Raw genomic sequence first — 12,091 nt, 5'->3', positions numbered from 1 at the left:
AGCGGATTGGGTCAATTACTCCAAACAGGTGGAGTCATTTTTGAACTCAAAGCCATTTAACGGAAACTGCAACCATGATGCTGCTATTATGTCTAAATCGATTCGCACGGCTGCTCATCTTTCTATTCCTCAATCCAACACCTCTTTTAAACGAGCTAATAAAATGGATCTATGGCACCGCTTTAAGAGATGTCCTGATCAGAATCACTTGTTATTATACAAAAAGGCCAATGCTCTATTCAGGAAGGAATTACGGAAATCAAAGCCACTTAGTTTCGAACTTTTCTCGAGACGAATTCACAGAAATACATCAATGAAAGTTGTCTGGAACAAAATCAACAGACTTAATGGGACTTCAAACCTGAACCAAATTTCTGCCGTCAGCAATCCCAATGGAACTTTAACTGACGCAGATGAGATTTCTAATTACTTTGGAAAAGTGTGGTGCGAATACTCCTCTGACAGCAACTTCTCCAGTGCTTTCATTGAAAATAAAAGGACTCCAATATCTCCTTCAAATAATATCGATAGATGTGCCATATTCCTGGAAAATAGCGTATCTACCTCAGAACTTGGAAGTCGTCTCTCCAATTTGAAGGGGAAGACACCTGGTCTAGACCGCATCTCATACCAAATGATCAGTGCTATGTCTAAGTCTAGTAAAAAGAAATTACTGGACCTATATAATACGGTATTTATAACTGGCCATATACCCTACATGTGGAAAATGGCAACAGTTGTTCCAATTCCAAACTCAAAAAATGTCTCCATCGCATCTGATTATCGCCCAATTTCTCTTTTATCTTGCCTCTCTAAGGTTTTAGAGAAGATTATGGCATCTAGATTATCTTGGTTTCTTGAATCCAAGAACCTGATAACAAAGCAACAAGTTGGTTTCAAGCGGGGTAGAGGATGCATCGACGCTCTGTTACATATTGATTATTTCACAAGCAAAGCAATTTCCGAACGAAATCACGTAACAATTCTCTCAATTGATTTCGAAAAAGCATTTGACAGAGTTGGTCTTCATGTTATCTTAAGACTCTTGAAATCATGGAATGTTGGACCCAAATTCTTCAACTACATCAAATCATTCATGTCGCATCGGCGGTTCAAAGTTAGAATCAACAATCATCTTTCTGATTCCTTTCCGCTAAAAAATGGCATTCCGCAAGGATCTCCTCTCTCTGTCACGCTTTTCCAGATCGCTTTCAACGAAATTAGCGAAATTCTTTGCCGTGTACCAAGAGTGGAACATTGTCTCTACGCGGACGATGTATACATTTTTACAAAAGAAAAAGACAACACGAAAGCAATCAACATCCTCGAATCTATTGCGTGTGAGATCTCCACATGGGCAAACTCGTCAGGAGCTATAATCTCTATACAAAAATCAAAAAAAATGCACATTTGTCGAAAACAAATGTGCGATGCAGGAAACCTACTGATGCATATTAACGGCTTACCAGTACTAAATGTGCAGACGCTCCATGTTCTCGGGGTCACGTTTTCAAACAATTATCGTTGGAAAGCACACTGCCTTCGTTTAAAAAACTCCCTTTTAACAAGGGTAAATTTCATACAGTACGTTGCTTGGAGAAGCCATGCGCATATTAACACTATCGCTTATCTTACCAAAATGCTTGTGTTAAGCAAGATTGACTATGCTTTGATAATTTATGGCAATAGCTGCAAATCTAATATCAACATCCTTAAAGCGGTCTATCACCAAGCCGTTAGAGCAAGTTGTTATGCTTTTCGGACGATGCCCATAAGTAATATTATAATTGAAACTGGTCTCCCAACCTTAGAAAATAGACTGTATGAGTTAAAAGCTAAAATAGTCCCTAAGCTTCTTAATTCAAACAAATCCATTCTCGGTGATGACGTAAGAAAGATTATTATTGCGAAGAAAATTCCAAAGTCACCATCTGCAATTGACCATTGTTTGTGTATCGCAAAGGAATTGAACATTCCCTTAAAAATTTCCCGCTCTTTTGGTGTTAAACATCCCTGGATTTTGAAAGACTGCTCTTTTGACATCTCACTGTCTATGCACAAGAAAGAAGATACTCCAAATTACGTCTTCAGGAATCTCATAGCTGAAAAAACCCAAGTATTGGACAGTACTGGTTGGAATCTTTTGTACACAGACGGCTCAAAATCTCCTGGTCTGCCTCCTGCTTGTGCGGTGGTAGATGCTACAGGACGGGTTCTTCTCAACCACATATTTCACGAAAGCACTTCAACTTTCATAACCGAAGCCAGAGCTACCCTTCACGCTGCCAACCTTGCCCATAAAAACAAACTCAAAACTGTTATTGTTACCGACAGTTTGTCTGTATTACTAGCTACCCGGAACCCTTCGACTTCGAGATGGAGCACCATCAACAAATTAAGGAATATAATTACTACACCCGACGGAAAAATTAAAATGTTATGGGTACCAAGTCACATCGGTTTACTGGGAAATGAGCAGGCTGATCGAGCGGCAAAGTATGCTGCTTCTGCTCCTCTAATTATGGATGATGTCATGGAAAAGTTGGATCTTCAAAGATACATTGGAAGAAAAGTTAAAGAGAAAATTGCAGAAGGAAATTTACAATACCATCATCAACACTACTCTTGCATTAACCCTCAATTAACTCCACCTTTATATCCAACAAATGTTGAGAAAACCAAGATCCAAACATTTTCGAGAATTCGCCTTGGTCATACAATTGCAATTCAGCAATGGATCCTGAAGAAGTCTTCTCCCCCAATCTGCTGTTGTGGACAAACTCTTACTATAAAGCACATTCTCTGCGACTGCCTCAACTTTTCCTTGGCTAGAAGTATTGCATTTGGAACGATTAACCCTTTGTACATTCTACAATCAATCAATCAATTTTACTTTATTAATACTACTAAGCTTATTATCTAATATCCATTTTTTAAAATTAGAGCCGATAGCCTGTGTTGCTAGTGCTCAATGTCTCTTTTTTTAGTCTAAGAATTCAATTCATTAGTCTAAAATTAAAATAATAATAATAATAAAATAATAATAATAATAATAATATTTTAAACATTTATTGTATATATATTATTATAAAATTAAATGGAAACTAATATGGTTTTGAGGTAAATGAGAGTTGTTATGCGTGAACCGAAGTTCACAAATTTTGTACAAACATTACTTAAACGCACATTGTTACACATTGCGTCGAGGAAACAGAAAATTTTCCATAACATTTTCTCATATAATTATTTCTAATGATTTTAGTTATGTAAAAACAACCAACTAACACTAAAATGTATGTAAAGCTTTTCGCATTTACAGATATTCCTTAAATGTATTTCAATACGTTACCCTATAAACAGTTATGCTTACCACATTCAATCTATAAACGTCTAATTCACCTAATTTCTAAAGTTTTAAAGTTTGATCGATACTTTATATAATTTTAATGAAATGTTAACTACTATTACTTATGAGGAACATAGTAAGTAAGTATTAAATATAAGTTTTCAACAGTTCAATATAACAGTACAATCGCTGCAGGGCATGTTGTAATGCAGGTTAAACAACTACGCTTAAATTAATCACAAAAATTGAATTGACGCCGCGCCGCGCCTGCTTTTACAATGAGTAAATCTCCTGATATTACTTGTATAAATTCAACAAATGGCAATAAAACAATTATTGCAAATAATAAGGATGACAAAGTTTTGGAACATATATGTAATTATACTTTAACCACGTTACGCATTAAGGCCGATAAATGGGAGCAAATGGTGGCTAATCCCAGATTTCGGGTGAGTTTCAAAACTTCTGCTTTAATAGCAGATTACAAATAATTTACATATATAAATCAATGAATACACATACATACACATATACAAATAATTGATGTTATTTTGATACCCATCAACGTAGTTACAGAGGACATATGCTAAAGAACACGGTATAGAATAAGGGTGAATAATACTACATGACAAGCATGCATGCATGCATGCACATTTTATATTTGGTCTTCCGGTTAATAGTGAAGAATTTTTCAATAGATGATGTGATGTGTGCACACACAAATGCACATGCATATTATTGTATGTTGCTGGCGTACAGCAAATATTCTGAAGTTATTAACGTCGTTCGATATACAGCTACGTACACTTAAAGAGAAAAGCGAGTCCATTACCAAAAAAAAAGGCCAAAAAGTTTAATTTATTAATTCACTTTGAAGGAAAATTTTACTTAAAAGATATTACACTGATTGTTGATCTCATAGAAGAAGTGAGGCTAGCATGGAATCACTACATATAGGGTTAAATTTATTTGCGAGGTGTTAGTACATTAAATTGTATCAAATTTTCAAATTTTATTTTACCAAATATTTAAAAAAGCAGCGACTCCCTAAAAAACCAGTGTTATGCAAAAAGCCTGCTTGGCAGTAACTCTAAGACATCTCAATTCTTCATTAAACCGCTGGCCTTCAAAAAAAAAATTTTTTTTAAGTCATCTGTAATGACAATTTTAAGTTTAAATAGCTTCTCTCGAAAAATCCTTCTTCGTTATCCCTGCAGTAGATTCTGCGATTTCGCAGAAACTAATAGAGTGATCGTATTGAAATTTTGCTTCTAAATGTAATGATATTGACTAGTCCTTCAACGAAAGCTTTTCTTTTCTTACTTTACTTACTTAGTCGACAGCTTATTTTAGATAGCAGGGCGCGGCGAAGATTTAACGCTTTTTTCTTATTATTATTATATGACCTATCGGCGATAGGTCCTATTGGGGGATATCCAATAGGCAAGTCAGTCTATTATACGAATAGTATGGTAATCGGAAAAAAGTGAGGTAAGAGAAAAAGAAACGGAAACAGTCGCAGATTTGAACTTACGAAAACACAATTCGTAGTCGCCATTCCTGCCTATTTGGCTCCCCAAGTAAAATGCTACTCTCTTTGAATGCAACTCTGGCAAAAATTGAAATTTCAATTTTTTTTTAAAACCTTATTTCACTTTCTTTCACTTCAAAAACAACGGAATCAATAACCTTTATTAAGGTTTGTAGAAACGACTTCGCATTCTTATTGAACATATTCTGCAAAGCTCTGTGAGTGATTCAGTGAGTGATTTGGTAAAGTTTGGAAGAAAAACAAGAGACTTAAGGGATCATTTATGACGATGAGAAAAATATATGTATTGTAGTTCAAAAAGACAATACCAAATTTCGTTAATTTTGATCCGGATCAAATTTATACTTTATACATTTTGATAGACCAAGAAGTGATCGAATATGTTCACTTGTCTTGTTTGCTTTTCTCGCAGTTAATTTTATTAAATTGGCTACAAAACGGACAACATCGTACGCTGGTTGTGACACTCAATTTGAATGGCACTTTAATACCCACAAATTCAATGAACGAAATATCGCAGCAATATGTAATACCAAATAATACCCAAAAGGCGGCATTGATTGCGCCAAATACATCGACAGAGTTATCAACATCGTTATTAGCTGTTAGTGCAGCAATGAATGCTACCGCTTGCTTATTACCAATACCTGCTACTTCCAGCAGTTTTTCAACACTTGATGGGGTACCACGTGGAAAATGCATTTATTTTCTACGAAAGCAACTCAACATACCTTTAACAAATGAGAATTTCCGAAAGCAGGTAATTTATGGTGATTTCCCGATACACAGTAAAATGGAAACATTATCCGCAATATTCGAAGAAGTAATAAAACCTTTGCTGCAATGCGCACAAAATCGAAAATTCCGTTCCGATATGCAAAATAAGGACTTGGACGCACGAATTAAAGATATTCATACCAATTTAATTGAGGTAAATTCAATTGTAACTAAATGTGTTTTATGTTAAGTACTCCAAAAAGGTATTAGATAGATCGATCAGTTCCGCAAGATAAACTAATGCTTTTCATTATCAAAGCCATTATTTTTTCGATCACCTATCTACCCGTCCATCAAGAGATCAACAGATCTCTCGCTATTATAAACGATTTACTTCTTTCGTTGAGATTGAGATTATGAGAACAGTTAATCGCTCCCTCCCTTCTGTAATGGTCCGCAAGATACTCAGCGCACTCACGAAATCATGTACAATACAAGACATGGACAATTGAAGACTTCGTAAGCTCTGTACATCCAAGTAATTTGCCCAAATAAATGTTAGTCTTTCAGTCCATTAAAATAGCGGATGCGATCCCCCAAATCGTTCGTTATTTTTCTTTTTTTACTTTCGCGAAGTCAAGCTCAAAAAAAAAAGCTAAGAATAAGGTATAAGCGTCCTTCGCTCGATATGAATGCCGCAGCTATTTCGCACATTCGCTTCGCGGCATTACTTCGTTTAAAATTAAAAATATGCATCAGAAACCTCTAAACTGCGTGTATTCTTTACCAGCTTAGCTTATAAAACTTATTTACTTGAGCTCGCTTAAGCCTAAAAGACTTGCACTTTTCTTCATAATCTTATTCACTCATATTTAATTCCTAACAAATTTCGAATAATTGTTTTCTCCTAATTAACAAAATGAGTGATAAAAAGATTTTTTCTTGCAGGGATCAGAAGGAAGCTGTCGGCATTCTGTATAGTATGCTATTGTGACCTGATCCAAGCATGTGGATTTCGCTGTCTGCCTATATACACTTTCCCTTAGTAGCAAAGATTGAGATATTGAATTGAAATTTGAAAAACATATCAGAAGTTCTTACACGTAGGTTAATTGTGAAAATGTTTCAAATCAATCCAAAGCCACGCCGACAGTAAAACGTAAACCGAGAACAACTTCATTTTGAAATCATTTTCTCATTACCCACCATCTCCTTCCCACAGATACGAAAATGAAATTGTTCTCATACATACCAGGATCGCCCTTACAATTCTTGTAAAAAAATGGAATAATTGGGCATGCCAATGCAGTTTTTCGAGTTTTTCTTTTTTTTTTCCAATTTAAGATTAAAGCGGAAAGTTTAAAGGATTCGGTTACAATAATATTATATATCATTTTCGAATCCTTTTAAAAGGCAACTTTTATATGATAAAAAAATTACTAAATATACATTAAACATATAATAATTTTTTCTTTATAATAGATAACTGATACCTACCAATGTATGATTATTATATTTGCAGATTAAAGGCAAAATAAACAACAAAACCATTTTATCATTATTGTTACCCTCGGCAATTATCGGAAACATGTTAACACAAGTTAAACAAGGGTAATATAAGTGAAAACATTATAGTCGTGCTAACTCGACTATCAACTACCCTACGCCACATTGTCTAACACGATTCTCATTTGCGCCGTAGAATACAAAAATTATACCGCTTCTATAGAAACATACTAGAATGGGATTGTATATTAAAGTTTATACCTCTTTCCAAATGAAGACATGCGTTCCGTTCGAGTGGTTGTGCCTAAGAGGTTCAAAAATTTATGTACTTTTTATATCATTTTCTACGTCAAATTACTATTACGAATTAATTTTCGTCATAACATATTAGAATACAGACTGTTTTGCCCTATAAAGGATCAATATTCATAAGATTTACATAGCATAGGATCCGAAATATAGGGCGAGATAATCCAAATTTGTTAGAATTAATTTTCTTATGTTAGATTACCGTTACGCTATCACTTTTATTATGAAGTATTGGAAATTGGAATTGGATATTGTCGTACGCCCCGATCGATTTAAATTTTGTATACCAATTGAGAATGCAGAAGTACCTCTCCTTAGCTGCTTTTTGCGGGGAAATTTTTAAAATTGCAATTTTTTCCCATAGTCTTTTTATAATGGAGCGTTATATGAGGAATGGTCGAAAAAAGCGGACCGATTGCGTTCTGTAAGTTGAACACAAATTTACGTGGACAGACGTCAGGTGAACACACAGACTTAAATCAAGTCAGATTATGATTCTGAATCGATCGGTCTAATAGAAGATGGACCCATCTTAAGGCCTTTCTCCTGTTACAAACGTCCGTACTAGTTTAATAAACCTTGTACCACAAGTGGTGTAGGGTACAAAGAAATATTATTAAAGTGTTAATTTTTAATTTTCTTTTGCATACTTGTGTATTCGTAAATTAGGCATGTCGCTCCGATTAGTTACCTATATAGTAGTTTGTAAATAAGGTTTATCGTAACCAAGTCTTCGGATCACAAATAACTTGTGCCAAATAGCTGATAAATGGACATAAATTTTAACGCTAAAGAAATAAAGGACTGTCACATACGTAACACAATTTTTTGGAGCTTTCATATGCACCTAAGTTTCTGCAAAGTAGGCTGGTTTGGGCGAGATACAACCGTTATGCCATTCTTTGTTTAAGTCTTTCGAGCCATTTATAGTGGCGTTATCTCACACCGTCTTAAGTTCCTTGACTTCTATTCTGATTTCATGGCTTACCTCGACTCAAATCGTGTAATTAATCATAGTAAGGCGAAAAAGCATTTCTTTCTTTGCAGACATTTATATGCTTATTCCTGCGAAACATGGCAAACGTAATGTTTGGCAACTTTCTATGGGAGAATGATGTTCTCTTTCATTTGAATTAACTAATACCCACTGTATGTATCCAAAATAATATAGCAAAAATAATATTAACACGAACAAGGTTCTGATAAAAAACTAAGGAAAGGTCTTGTGTTGATGAAAAAACAAGTAAGAAAAACATCAGGGGCCAAATCTCGCATACCCACCACTGTCCTTTTTACATTCTACTCTCCAAGTTCTTTTATTTGATACCCATATCGCTGGAAAAAATTAGTCGCGATAACTACCATATGTATATTAGAATTAACCCATTTTTAGGCCGATAATATATCCTTAGTTGAGGGGTATACAAAATAGTTTTAAACGTTTTGTCTTGTTGGCGTTATGATAATTAAGCATTAAACCTCAAAAAAGTAAAGAAAATCAAATTTTATCACTTATAACTTTATGTGGGCATGGCCGATTAGTTCCATTTTTGGATCTAGAGAGTAAAGTGTTTCATTAAACAAATGTGGAAAGTTTCAGCCTTCTAACTTTAATAATTTCCGAGTAACGAGTAAAAACCCATATTTTTGTTAAGAAAAACGGAGTTACGTTCACTTTATGCTCCACTGCCGGCTTCTGCTCTAACCAATTTGGCCCATTTTTAATACCAACCTACTGGTTTACCAGGACTAAGTCTTCCTTAAAATGAGAACCAAGATCTATCTATCCCTTCATCCTTCCTTAACTTAACTTTAAAAGGACGCAAGCAATCGTCATATCGGTTGAATAATGAACACAAGAGACATTGAATCTGTTTTGCTATTTATGACAGGATTGCTAATGAAAATAGTCTTTTAATTGCAAGATTTCCTCCTCAACTCTCGCCATCATGTAAAATATTGTATAAACATTTTATTTATATCTTGACAAAGCTTTGATTACCCTCAAAAGAACTTTTTCTTAAACAACTATCGTGCTACTCAACTCATTCTGATATTTTGATAACATTTTCAGTTTTCTTAAGGCAAATTAATCCAATGTTTAATCTAAATCAAAAATCAAGTCAAATAAGAACTATTATTAAGATCTGCCCATTTCCAAAATTTCTAGAAGAGAGAAAGAGAAGCTTAACTTGCCTACAGACATGGACATCTCATTGTATCGAATCTATGAATCCATCATTATTCCGCTGACTTCATTCAACAGTTCCATGAAATTTTAATATATCTCAAAATTAGCAGTCGTCCCGTGTTATATAAACAAAATATTTTTTTTATCTAAAATTTGCAAAGCGCAGAACGCTTTAAAGGAATTTACAAATAAATCCACAAGTATCAATAAAAATTCAGGCAAAAATGTGTTGTTCAGAAGATCATTTCGTTTCTTTTTTTCCGAGAGAGCAATGCATATTTTCGTAGCCAAGTTCATACTTAACACGCATTGCCAATATATATTTTGACAACTGACGAAACAGGACTTCACGTATTTTTTATTCGGCGAGTAAAGTCCGGAACAGCATTCTAAACATATTTTACTTTGTTGAAATTGAAAAGGATAAAATGCTGATCAGGCAAGAAAAAAATTATTGAATATATACGAACAGGACGTATTTACAGAAGGCCAGTGCGAAGGCTAGTTTCCTAGAACAAGAAAACGTTCTGCAAAGCCGACACTTGAAGTCGATGAAAGCAAAACAAAGGCATCAATTGTTACAAACCGTCGTATGACAACTCGTGCAGTAGCTGAAAGATTAAGTTTCATCATCTGAAATTCCCATTCTGATCTCAGTAAATAAAAGAAACGACATGACATTCCGAACAACTCAATATTGTATTCTCTTAAAAATTTCATTAACAATTGATCGATTCATTTTACCAGCAAAACTGATGAAATTACGGAGCCAAAGATCCGTTTACTAATGGAAGAAATGATAATAAACTGGTTGGCCAAGATGGATGGTGTTATCAAAGAAAGGTCAGAATATAACGTAGATGCAAGGTGTGTCAAAAATGATATCATGAATGTTTGTCTACCGGTACATGAAATAAACTTTTGGATAAATCGTCAAGAGAATTTGCAAAATATTTACAATCAATTAACAACTTGCACACATAAAGCAGTAACCGAGATATTGGAGGCGATAAACTCAACTTATTGCCCACCTTTTAAGAAAATATTCGAGCAATTAATTTATGCTTTGAAGGAATCTTGCGACATATCGATATGGTTAAAGCCTTTACTGCAGCAGACAATACAATTTAGCTCAGTCCCTTTCAATAACGCTCATCATTTAATCGTGCCACTGGTACATGTTATACATCTTATCTGGTCGGGTTCGCCCTATTACAAAAATACCACACGCATGACTACGTTGTTGCGATGCATTTGTAATTTCCTAGTTTGTCGAGCTCAGGAGGACTTAGAAGTGGCGAATTTGTTTAATTTAGATGCCGATGAAGGTTTGCAGAAAATCAGTAAAACCTTAGAAATTTTAGAATTATTCAAGTGAGTAGTAAGCAGAACAGAAGTTTATTGGAATCATATAAAAATTGCTTAAAAAAATGATTTCATTTGTTGTGTAGATCCACTACGTCGCAATACAAGGCCAAATATAGCAACAATCAAACTATTTTGCCGGCTTTGCCTTCGTTAGCCCTCGCAGTCACTAAAGACAGTAATAATGCGTTTTCGTCACGTCAGTTATGGCATTTTTCCGATGTTGAAGTTTTCGGTCCCACAATGGATGAATTTTTGGATCAATTAATGCAGCTTAGGGAAATATTTGATGTGGCGAACTTATTTTTATGCTTGGAAAAGTTGGAAATTGGTGGGAGTCGTGGCAAGACTTTAACTCGAATGCTTAAAAAAGTACGCTTAAGTAATGCAGATTTTATTTAATGATATCTTCATATGCATTTCTTTCTCTCTTTCTCCCTTTCCTATTAGATTCATTCGGAATTCAAGATAATTTTCGAAGAATTAACCATTTCAAGAACTGATTTTGGACAATCTGTTTCACAAATGGGTCAACAGTATTTTAGTAATAAATCTTGACAGTTATTTCGTCGTGAAAAAAATTTATTCTTTCATCGCATCAGTACACTAAAGAAAGTTTTAGTTAATGTTCTAATTCAAGCCTTTAATGGCTACCAGAATTGGGAGCAGATATCGAAGGTAATGCAGACAGCACCCATTCACCCACTATAACGCTTCATTTGAAGTTTATATGCGTTTATATTTCTTGATCTCTAGCTTACAATAATGTTTGGTAATATTTTGCATGGCGACATCATCAGCGATGAATTCAAGGTCATATTACCGCATATTTTTAATATCTATGAAGATGAATTAAAAAGAATTGAAAACAATACAAATCCCGTACTAGTGGGATTCGAACTAAGAGGAGTTGATGCCATATCGTTAATAGGCAATTTGCCTCCATTAGCTGGCGCTTTAATGTGGATAGAAAATTACATAAAACGATGCGATGCGCTGCATGCGTCTGAGATAAATGACTTGATAAGTCTACTGTGAGTACTTCAACTAGATAAACTATTGCACAAGAAAGTATAGCATGCATTAACTTCTTATCCGCTTACTT

The sequence above is a fragment of the Glossina fuscipes genome, unplaced genomic scaffold (genome assembly GCF_014805625.2).
Source record: "Glossina fuscipes isolate IAEA_lab_2018 unplaced genomic scaffold, Yale_Gfus_2 128, whole genome shotgun sequence".
Classification (NCBI taxonomy): domain Eukaryota; kingdom Metazoa; phylum Arthropoda; class Insecta; order Diptera; family Glossinidae; genus Glossina; species Glossina fuscipes.
The sequence above is the reverse complement of the archived record's forward strand: the minus strand, read 5'-3'. Positions refer to the sequence as shown.